Raw genomic sequence first — 11,557 nt, 5'->3', positions numbered from 1 at the left:
TAGAATAGCGACATAGATTCACCATCACTATTTGAGTACCCCTTGTTCAAAGCAAACTAATGGAGCACAAACAATTAAATTAAAGCAGCAAGAGAGACCTAACAATTGGAAAGTATAGCAGCAAATTCTACACACCATAATCTTGCACATGCAAGGAATTCAATCACCAATCCAGTGCTAACCAAGATTAACCAAAGCAAGGAATTTATAATAAAATTAAGAGTAATTTATAATAGGAGTTAGGCTAAATTTCAATCATCAAATATATATATATATATACATATGATGATTAAATTCTACACACCATAATCTTGCACATGCAAGGAATTTAATCACCAATCCAGCGCTAACCAAGATTAACCAAAGCAAGGAATTTATAACAAAATTAAGAGTAATTTATAATAGAAGTTAGGCTAAATTTCAATCATCAAATATATATATATATGATGATTAACTTGTTTGTGCTTTATATGGTATTAAAACTTAAACCTAGAAAATGTAAATTTTATTAATTTGAAAATAAATAAAGGAAGGAAATCTCTAATTTAGAGGCAATCTCCAAGAACCCAACCTAAAGACCAATCTCCAACCAACCAAAAGAAAAATCAATAGCAAAAAGACAATGTAAAAGATACAATAAAGAAGAAAAAACTATCTACATTATTCTTAGCTAAAGAAACAATGACCACCTTATCACTCTTGGAACATAAAAGACCAAGAATAATTGCAAGGCACTGTGAAGTCCAATTCATAACAACACTTGATCAAAATACCTCCAACTTTATCTCTTATCCTGTGTTATTAAATCTCTAAATTAAAAATTTATCGATTTAAAACAAAACAGGACAAATAGGATATGCAAGCTTTCACTTACAACTACATGAGTTACATGATTACGACAAAAGCAACAATCTTATATGTGGCATTGAAGCTTCCTGAATCTATAAACTTAACTATTTTCTCAAATTTTCTCAGTTACCAACAAAGTAAAAATGTAAAGGGCAGAAAAAAGAAGAAGAAAAGAAAACACACCTAATGATGTTGAACCCACATAAATTTAACTAGAAATTGTGTGAGCAAAAAAGGTATTGAGATTAAAGAAATTGGAAATTAACATAAGTTAATTTGAATTATCAACATAATCCAATATTTAGGGTTAAATTGGGAGAACCTCACAAGAAACAAAACAAAAAAATGATCGATGATTAAGGACGAGAGGAAAAAAAAGGGAGAAAAATTTAAAAAAAATGAAAAAAAGGGTTCTGTTAAGATTCAAAGGCATGCTCTATGACATCAACATAAAAACTTCTTTGTTTTCTAGGGTAAATTTCACTCGATGTCCTTGAACTTTGATGGTTATTTCACTAATGTCCTTAAACTTTAATTTGTTTCAAAAAAAATCCTTCAACTTTAATTTAGCTCAACAGAAAATCCTTCACACCGTTTTCTGATAATCTCTCAAGCGAGATGCTGACGTGTATATGATAGGCTGGAATTTTACTGAAGGAAAATTCTCTGTCTCTTCTAGGTAGACAAAACACTCACTCTCTCTCTCTTTCCTTATCATCGGTGATTCACCATATGTGTAAAACCCAATGCTTTCTCCTTCATTTAGGAAAACTACATTTTTCGATGTCTCTTGATTAGATTAATTTCTTCTCTTTCATTCTTAGAAACTCAAGACTCCATTAACTTCTTTCTTCTGTAAAACCCAAACACTAATTGATAGAGTGACATAAGAGGTTTGAAATGAAGAAAATGGAGGGATTCAAAAGCGCAATAGTGACATAATAAAAAAAAAGGTAAAAGTTAAACAGTTGTGAAAAGTTTTCCCACTTGATTTCGATGCTTTTGTCGCTATAACCCACGTGTTGGCAACATTGGTGAAGGAATAGAAAGAAGGGACCACTAGATCACATTTTTTAGAAGAAAAGGAAGTGTTTGCAGACAAGAGAAGGACAATTGTAGACCCACCTCAAGCCTTAGTAAAGATGGGAACTTTATACCAAGGTACTAACCATTTTGAGTAGAAATTTATTGTGATGTGTGTTTGTATGAATACGTGGGTTTTAGGGGAGAAATAATAAAGAATGAAATTATTAATTTATTGCAGATGAATAGTGAATATTATAATACAGTGGGTATTCTCTTTAGGGTTTATATATTATATGATAGATGATATTGTGTGTTTATCATTTGAACCCTAATATGTAATATTATATTTCATGATGCTAAACTAGATAAATATTATTGAAAATGGCAGGACCTAGGTATTTTACTATATTGTTGCATGTGAAAGGGACAAAGGGGGAATGGGGATACTATGATGGGAATATTTGGCAGATAACATATTTGTGAGAAAGATGAATTATCAATGGTCAGGATAGACAAATATTGTCAAGGTTTGAAATTACATGGATTATTTAGGTATTTGTGGAGAGTTCCAGGGATGCCTTTTAGGGAAGGGTTACGAGCTTTAGAGTCTGATAGTGATGTCTTAACTATGGGGGAGCATGCAGAGGATGAGGGGGAAGTTGATATTTATGTTGAGCAGTTGAACATAAATGATTAAAAAATAATAATTTTAAATGTTGAACCGGCAACTACAAATAGACCTGGTTTTGTACTAAAGGAAATTGTTGAGCAAGGTAATGATGAGTTTGATGCAAATTTAGAGATTATCAATGAGAATGTGAATAGTGGGAGGATAAAAGCAATGGGGTTATTATGTGATAAAAAGGCTAATGATATAAGTGTGAATGTGGATGAAACAGTGTGTGATATTGGTAGGGCAGAAGGGAATAATCTAGTTAATGGTGCTGACCATTTAGAAGTAATGAGTGTTGATCCAACATAAGTTAATATTCTAGTTACTAATACTGAGAATGTAGACTTGAATATTCCAAAAGCTAATGATGAAGCTAATAGCATGAGAGCAAAAGTTCCACTTAGAAATAATGGTGAACCTGTTGAGTTATTGGTCATCTTATTTTGATGATGTGTTAGTTGATATTTTGAAGCAAAATGCTGACAATGTTGAGCCTGTTGTTGAAAATGAAAACTTGAATGGAAATGTATGCATGGATGATATGGCAAAAACTGAAGGAGATATAGGGAATCATTGTGAGGCAACTGAAAATAGTTTGGGGAATGACATTGAGACAGATGCAGGGGGTGTTAGCCATGACTTTGGGACAGCTACAAGCTTTGAGGGGTATGAGTTTGAGCCAGCTGTTGGTGCTGGTGATGGGGATTTAAATGATGGAGATTATGACATGGCAGATGGAGATGATGATGTTCAAGTAGTGTTTGATGAAGTAAATGTGTTGTTGCAAGAAGATCATCAAGGAAATAGAAAACACAAAGGTAGGCCTGCTGGTACTGGGGAAATAGTTAAGACAAGTGGACTTGGGGATACACTGAGGTTTGAAGTGCATGATTTAGATTCTGAATATTATAGTTCAGATGAGTTGTTTACTAAGTCAGATTTAGAAGGTGAAGGTGGCATAAGATATCCTCCATTTATTCATAAAAGGGATATTAGAGACCCTAATTTCAAAATTGGCATGGTTTTTTCTAATAGAGAAGAGTTCAAAGAAGCTTACAAGGCCTATGGAATCAAGCATAGGTATCAGATATATTTCCCAAAAAATGATAAGGAGAGGGTGTAGGCAAGATGTTATAAAGAGTGTGGATAGAATATTTATGCTAGCAAACTTAACCCTAGAGACCTAAATGACCATACATGCAAATTAAGACTGGCCATTTCGAACACAGTTGTGGTAAAGTATTTGACAACTTCCATATCACTTCAAAATGGCTTGCATCAGCTTATTTAGAAGTCTTTAGGACTGACCTGGAATGGAGTCTGAATGGATTGATTGGGAGGCTTAGAGAGGATTATGGTTTGACAATTGGTAGGCTCAAAGCTTGGAGAGCTAAAAATCTAACATTAAAACAAGTTAATGGTGATGAGTCTGAGTAATATAGTAGATTGCATGATTATAAATAAGAGATATTAAGGACAAACCTAGGGAGTACCATTCAATTCAAAGAGGAAAAAGGCGTTTTTTAAGGAATGTATCTGTAACACCTCTCACCCATCTACAGTATAGCCGAGCAAGGTGTGCTACATTTGGTGCTGTAGCACCCTATTCTGCCTTATCGTGTACAATATTAGTTCAATTATATTATCTTACGTGTAGCAATTTTTTTTTTATTTCATTTCATTTTTATGGGGACCCAGACAGAGTCCCCTCTGTTCTATTAGTGCATGGTGGGTTTCATGTTACCTGTTAAAACAATTCATATCCTTTACATCTATTCATTCATCATATTATTCCTCATGCTCATATCAATTTCAAGAAAATAAAATACTATATTTCATTCATATAAAGTCAAGTACAATATTTACAATTTATCTATATTTCAAAATTATTTACATCATTTAATTACATACAATACCAAAATATAAAATCTAATATGTACATGAGTCCTACCAAAATAACTGATGAGGTGATAACCCACACTGTAGCAGATTTGGTCAAAGTCCGGTCTAAGCACTACTGCTGCTGCAGCTCTGCAGTACCTACACATGGTAAGAACCAACGCGCTAAGCATATTGCTTAATGGTGCATAAATTTAAATAAAAATATCAAAATAATTGAAATAATTATCTTACGTATAACATTATAAAGAAATATACAATTATATGAATTTACGGTCTTTTGGAAGCAATTAAGTTAATCGAGATTTTTTTTGTCATGTATATTATATTTGGTTTTATATAATTTATATTAATAGTTCTCTCATGTACTTGTTTGAATTTAAAATTTTATTTATCGTAACTGTGCCCAAGTAACCTATGACAGACTATAAAGACTGGATACACGGGAGTATACTAGTTAGACATCCGTATGTCTACCTAGCATACAATAGTCATATCAGGCACAAGGCCAGCGGGCAGGCATAAGCCAGTAATAATGAAAATTGGCACAATGGCCATCAGGCAGGCATAAAGCCAGTAGAATAATCATCTTAGATATATGTTATCTGTTAATGATTATCCCTGTGGGCAGTACTGCAATATGAAGTCCCTAATTGGTATACCAATCGATCCAAGTTATATAAATGAGTCTAAGTGTACTCTAAGCAAAATAATGTTATTTAATATTCATAGTTTCATTGATTCATGTCATTTTCATGCTTGGCAAGTTATTGTAATTTATTTCATCTCATATGCCAAATCATATTGGGAACCTTTCTCAAGGTCCAGGTTTAGTATCTTTGATTCACCTAGCAAGTTGGCCAAGATGTGGCCCTTATTTGGCTACACTTCCTCCATGGAAATTGTTCCTCTATGTCTTATCTTTGTTTTCCCTTTTGAATCATGTTATTTGAAGTTTTAGAACTCAAGTTATGGTCAAATAACCATAACTAGCTCACTATCTCTTTCTGGGTCCAGAATTAGGCAGATTCTAGAGTCTATCTTGGTCTAATTAATTGAACTTATTATAGTCATTTTTAGGCCTAATATTCTTCATAAAAGTTATTACCCTATGTCTTATGGTCACTTAGAAATTTTAATTACAATTTTTCAAATTTTTTAGAATTAGTTATGGCCAAATCACTGGCCTAGACTCAGGTACCCCGTGTCTTCAGGGTCCAGGTTCAGGTCAATGGATTTGACCTTCATTTTAGAGTTCTTATGTTCATAAGTTGAGGTCTATGTCTAAAACAAAGTTAGAGCCCTGTTTCTTAGGGTTCTAGATCAGCATGGCTCATCCCAATTAGAGTTTCCTAATGGAAGATATACTATAAATACTATTCTAGGGTCAAGTGTAATTTAGTCAAACTCTAGATTTTGATGTGTTAACTTCTTCTAACCATTTGACCTAGTTCCTTTGGGTTTTGGGTTTAAGTCAAAAGACTAATATTGTAGACCTATGTCTTATAAAAAGTTTTCCATTGGTTTCATTGCATTTGGATTTTTATAGACCAAGTTATGGCCATTTTTCCGAAACTAGTCGGGTGGTCTATGTTCAGTAAATTATGGGCAAAATTGATTCTGGTCAGTTTAGTGACCTAAATTGGGTCAGTAATTTCATTTATTTAGAGGCATTTCTAGGCTTGGTATTCTCAATGAAAGTTGTAGTCCTATGTCTAATCTTTCCAATGGTATAAAATTCAGGTCTTTTGGACCTGTCTAGAGAGAGTTATGGCTAAATGAACATGTACTGTTCATTTGATCAATTTTCTTGACTCAGGATTTGGTAAGCCGGATTGGGATAGTAATTAGGTCAAGATTTGGACAGAATTTGGGCATAATTTCTTCATGAAAAATGGGGTATTTTGAGTCTAGTTTCACTTCCAATTGGCCTCATACCAATTGGAGCCACACAACTTAAGTTATAACTCAAAAAGTATACTAGACTCATAGGTCTGAATTCCTGCATAAGAGAAGCACTCCCAATATTCATTCCTCCTTACTCCCAAACTACAATTTATCATTCATAACACTTCAAATGATCAACAAATAGTCTCAACAAGATCAATCTCAAGCCATAACACCAAGGTACCAAAAATTAATTCAAACCCTAACTCAAAATTTCTCAACTCATGAAATTTCTAGCTAATTTGATATCTATCATCACCAACCACTTCAATAACACTTACAAAACCAATTCAATTCATCAAAAATCAGCAAAACCATACTCAATTTAGGGCTGCCGAAATTTTAATTTAAAGTAAGTTCAAATTTTATTTTAATTTCATATCAATTTAACATAAGTTTGCATGCTTATCTTGCTTAGAAAGGAAAAAGTATAGTTTAGTGCACTAACCTCTTGTAGCTCAATTCTTAACTTGTCAAAACTTTGGAATTTCTTCACTTTTTGATAACCAAAATCTTCCTCTTGGTGTGGGGATTAATTTTAGTGAAGGCAACTATGAGTTTTGATGTGAAGAAGGGAGGGAAAATCAAGCTTGAAGCTTGAAAGAACATGGAAGAGGACTTCCATGGAGAATCGGCCAAATGAGGGAACAACGAAGAAGATGATGGCTTTTAGTCAATTTTGTCTCTTCCCATTGTATTTGTCTTCATTTAATTGAATTAAGTTTTTAATGACAGCATTGCTTATGTAATAATTCATTTTTCTTTTAATTTTCTTTCTTTTCTTTTCTTTTCCATTTTCCATTACACAAATTCATGTTTTAATTTATTTTAATTATTTTATTCTCTCTCATTTTAATTGATATTTAGGTCAAAATTTAACTCTGGGGTTGAAATGACCAAATTTTCCTTCGTTAGACTTATTGGATTATTTTTGGTCTGTACCGATTAATAAATTTTCCTGAATTTTCTTTGGCATTTTTAATGTCATTTAGACCTCAATAACTATTCATTGGTGTCTCAAAAATTATTTCCCTAAGGTTCCTCATGGGTCTGGAGTCAGCAGCTGTTTTCACAGTCGCTTTCCCATACTGTCACCCATCGCTGTGACCCCAGCTCGTTTAACTCATTTGCAATTCATTTCTTTTATTTTTCCTCAATTTTTTTTTTGGACTTTATTCAGTCAATTTATGCCTCCTCACTCGAGTTTGAGTGTAGTTCCAGACATCCTGACTATCTGGACAGACGTTAGTCACCAGAACAGTAGAATGTACGGACTACCTAAAGTGAGGGCGTTATAGTTCTCCCCCTCTAATAAAAATTTCGTCCTCGAAATTTTTTCGGTGTAAATAGTTGAGGAACTGCACCTATCCTCTTTCATCTCGTATACAGAGTCTATCATTATATATACTAAAATATTATAATGAAAAATATACCTCTGACAACATCTGCCAGCTCTGGCTCCTCCTATGCAGGTGCTACTCGGGCCTCGGGTCACTCAATGGTCTCAGAAGCTGGTCTCTGTGATGTACCCGTCACCTCTGGCCTCGCAGGTTGTCTACCCCTCTGAGCTGCGGGGGCAGATCTCTCAGTCGATGGTGGGGTAGTGGGAATACTCCTGTGGGGAGAATCTCGTAAGAAATGATCAGTAGCTCTACATCGGAAGCATCCCCCGGTCAACAATCGGCACTGTCCTCGGTGCCTCCTCTCACAGTAGGTGCATAATGGTATGGAGGTTAATCCCTCTACTGTGGTGCCTGGAGAACTCCCCATTGATGCTCTGGACTGTCCTCCTCTCTGTGTAAATTGAGACCTCTGTCTCTGGCCCTGGCCTGGTGAACTTTTAGGCCTCTTACCCTCAGAAACTGGTGTACTGGACTGACTTTGCCCAGAACTCCTCTTTTGCTGTCTATCTCTCTGGGTTTGCTCATTATTTCGTACTCTTTCTACATTTAGAGCTGCAGCCACTGACTTGAAGAAGTCAGTATACTCATGTGCCATCACTATAAGTCTAATATTGTCATTCAGTCCATCCTCAAACCAACGGCACCTATCTATTTCTGAAGGCATTATCTCCCAAGCATATCTACCTAACCTCACAAACTCCCTCTCATACTCAGAGACTGTGAGCTACCTCTGCCTTAAAGTTAAAAACTCTCTCCTTCTGGCCTCTAAGTATATATAACTAATATACTTCTGCTTGAACTCAGTCAAGAAGAAATCCTAAGTAAGAGCTGTTGGCTGCACTGCTCTAGACATCGTATCCCACCACTGATAGGCTTTTTCTTGTAATAACGACAAAGCACACTCTAGCTACTGCTTTGACGTGCAATGTAACTGCTTCAACACTCTCTCAGTCCACTCTAACCAATGCTTAGCAGCGGCTGGGTCATCCTCCTTCTTACCCATAAAATCGATAGCCCCATATTTTCTAAGCTTTTCTAGTGAGGACCACTGTACTAGTTATGGCTATGGTTGCAGCTATGGAATGGCCCCAGTAAACTGGTGGAACAACTGGGTCATCTTCTCCAAGAATGCCTGCTGTGTTCTACCAGCACCACGTGATGACTCCTCTCTCCTGCCTCACTCCTGACTAGGAGTAGGTATATGACTACCAACCTCCTCCTCCTTTGGTCTGTAAGACCCTTGCTCTGAAGGATCAGACTCCATCAATCTTATAAAACAAACAAAGAACAGATCTGCATTAGTATCACCTCTACTTCTAAATAAGGGCTCATGCATGTTTTGCACACTATATCTTTCTGTCTACCTATGCCTAGGAATGCCTAAACCTTTGCTTTGATACCAATAAATTTAACACCCCTCACCCGTCTACAGTTTAGTCGAGCAAGGTGTGCTACATTTGGTACCGGAGCACCCTATCCTGTCTTGTCATGTACAATATTAGTTCATTTATATTATCTTATGTGTAGAAAATTTTTTTTTTTTATTTCATTTCATTTTTATGGGGACCCAGACAGAGTCCCCTCTGTTCTATTAGTGCCTGGTGGATTTCATATTACCTGTTAAAACAATTCATATCCTTTACATCTATTCATTCATCATATTATTCCTCATGCTCATATCAATTTTCAAGAAAATAAAATACTGTATTTCATTCATATAAAGTCAAGTACAATATTTACAATTCATATACAATTCAAAATTATTTACATCATTTAATTACATACAATACCAAAATGCAAAATTTAATATGTACATGAGCCCTACCAAAACAACTGATGAGGTGACAATCCACATTGTAGCAGATCTGATCCAAGTCCGGTCTAAGCACTACTGCTGCTGCTGCTCTCCAGTATCTACGCGTGGTAAGAACCAATGCGCTAAGCATATTGCTTAGTGGTGCATAAATTGAAATAAAAATATCGAAATAATTGAAATAATTATCCTGCGTATAACATTATAAAGAAATATACAATTATATGAATTTACGGTCTTTTGGAAGCAATTAAGTTAATTGGGATCTTTTTAGTCATGTATATTATATTCGGTCTTATATAATTTATATTAATGGTTCTCTCATGTACTTGTTTGAATTTAAAATTTTATTTATCGTAACTATGCCCAAGTAACCTATGACAGACCATAAAGACTGGATACACGGGAGTATACTAGTTAGACATCCGTATATCTACCTAGCATACAACGGTCATATCAGGCACAAGGCCAGCAGGCAGGCATAAGCCAGTAATAATGAAAATTGGCATTATGGCTATCGGGCAGGCATAAAGCCAGTAGAACAATCATCTTAGACATATGTTGTCTGCCAATGATTCTCCTTGTGGGCAGTACTGCAATATGTAGTCCCTAATTGGTATACCAATCGATCCAAGCTATATAAATAAGTCTATGTGTACTCTAGGCAAAATAATGTTATTTAATATTCATAGTTTCATTGATTCATGTTATTTTCATGCTTGGCAAGTTATTGTAATTTATTTCATCTCATATGCCAAATCATATTAGGAACCTTTCTTAAGGTCCAGGTTTAGTATCTTAGATTCACCTAGCAAGTTGGCCAAGATGTGGCCTTTATTTGGCTACACTTCCTTCGTGGAAATTGTTCCTCTATGTCTTATCTTTTTTTTGTCCCTTTTGAATCATATTATTTGAAGTTTTAGAACTCAAGTTATGGTCAAATAACTATAACTAGCTCACTGTCTCTTTCTGGGTCTAGAATTAGGCAGATTCTAGAGTCTATATTGGTCTAATTAATTGAACCTATTACAGTCATTTTTAGGCCTAATATTCTTCATAAAAGTTATTATCCTATATCTTATGGTCACTCATAAATTTTAATTACAATTTTCCAAATTTTTTAGAATTAGTTATGGCCAAATAACTAGCCTAGACTCAGGTACCCTGTGTCTTCAGGGTCCAGGTTCAGGTCAGTAGATTTAACCTTCATTTTAGAGTTCTTATATTCATAAGTTGAGGTCCATGTCTAAAACAAAGTTGGAGCCCTGTTTCTTAGGGTTTCAGATCAGTATGGCTCATCCCAATTAGAGTTTCCTAGTGGAAGATATACTATAAACACTATTCTGGGGTCAAGTGTAATTTGGTCAAACTCTAGATTTTGATGTGTTAACTTCTTCTAACTATTTGACCTAGTTCCTTTGGGTTCTGGGTTTTGGTCAAAAGACTAATATTGTAGATCTATGTCTTATAAAAATTTTTCCATTGGTTTCATTGCATTTGGATTTTTATAGACCAAGTTATGGCCATTTTTCCAAAACTAGTCGGGTGGTCTATGTCTAGGAAATTCTGGGCAGAATTGATTCTGGTCAGTTTGGTGACCTAAATTAGGTTAGTAATTTCATTTGTTTAGAGATATTTATGGGCTTGGTGTTCTTAATAAAAGTTGTAGTCCTATGTCTAATCTTTCCAATGGTATAAAATTCAGGTCATTTGGACCTGTCTAGAGAGAGTTATGGCCAAATAAACATGTACTGTTCATTTGGTCAATTTTCTGGACTCAGGATTTGGTAAGCCGGATTGGGACAGTAATTAGGTCAAGATTTGGATAGAATTTGAGTATGGTTTCTTCATGAAAAATGGGGTATTTTGAGTCCAATTTCACCTCCAATTAGCCTCATACTAATTAGAGCCACACAACTTTAGTTATAACTCAAATAGTATACTGGA

Source organism: Hevea brasiliensis, chromosome 18 (assembly GCF_030052815.1).
Source record: "Hevea brasiliensis isolate MT/VB/25A 57/8 chromosome 18, ASM3005281v1, whole genome shotgun sequence".
In the NCBI taxonomy this organism is placed as follows: domain Eukaryota; kingdom Viridiplantae; phylum Streptophyta; class Magnoliopsida; order Malpighiales; family Euphorbiaceae; genus Hevea; species Hevea brasiliensis.
This window is presented reverse-complemented; position numbering follows the sequence as displayed.